Raw genomic sequence first — 466 nt, 5'->3', positions numbered from 1 at the left:
CAGTTAACAGCCAAATGGCAACTTCCTGAACTGGAAAAGTCGATGCCCATCTGAGAATACAGTCTTTGGCCTATCATCTACTGTCCAATAGGCATTGCGAGCATCCAGAGCAGTGAACCACATTGTTCCATGCAGCTGATCAATAAGCTCATCAATGCGTAGCACTGGATAAGCATCCTGCTCTGTAATGCTGTTGAGACATCTGTAGTCTATACAGAAACAGGTAGACCCATCTTTCTTTCTGACAAGAATGATAGGGGAATGCCAAGGAGAAGTGGAATGCTCAATAACTCCCTGTGCAAGCATATTGTCACATTCCTCTCAAATGAACTGTTTAGAGGTTTCTGGGAGACGCCATTGCCGTACACATAGTGGACCTTCAGCCTCTTTTGTTTTTATAGTATGTGAGATACCAGTCACAAAAGGAGGCCAAGTATGAATAGTTAATAGTTAATCCTTGTCCATA

This window comes from Penaeus monodon, chromosome 23, assembly GCF_015228065.2.
Source record: "Penaeus monodon isolate SGIC_2016 chromosome 23, NSTDA_Pmon_1, whole genome shotgun sequence".
Lineage (NCBI taxonomy): Eukaryota > Metazoa > Arthropoda > Malacostraca > Decapoda > Penaeidae > Penaeus > Penaeus monodon.
Note: the sequence above shows the minus strand (reverse complement) of the source record.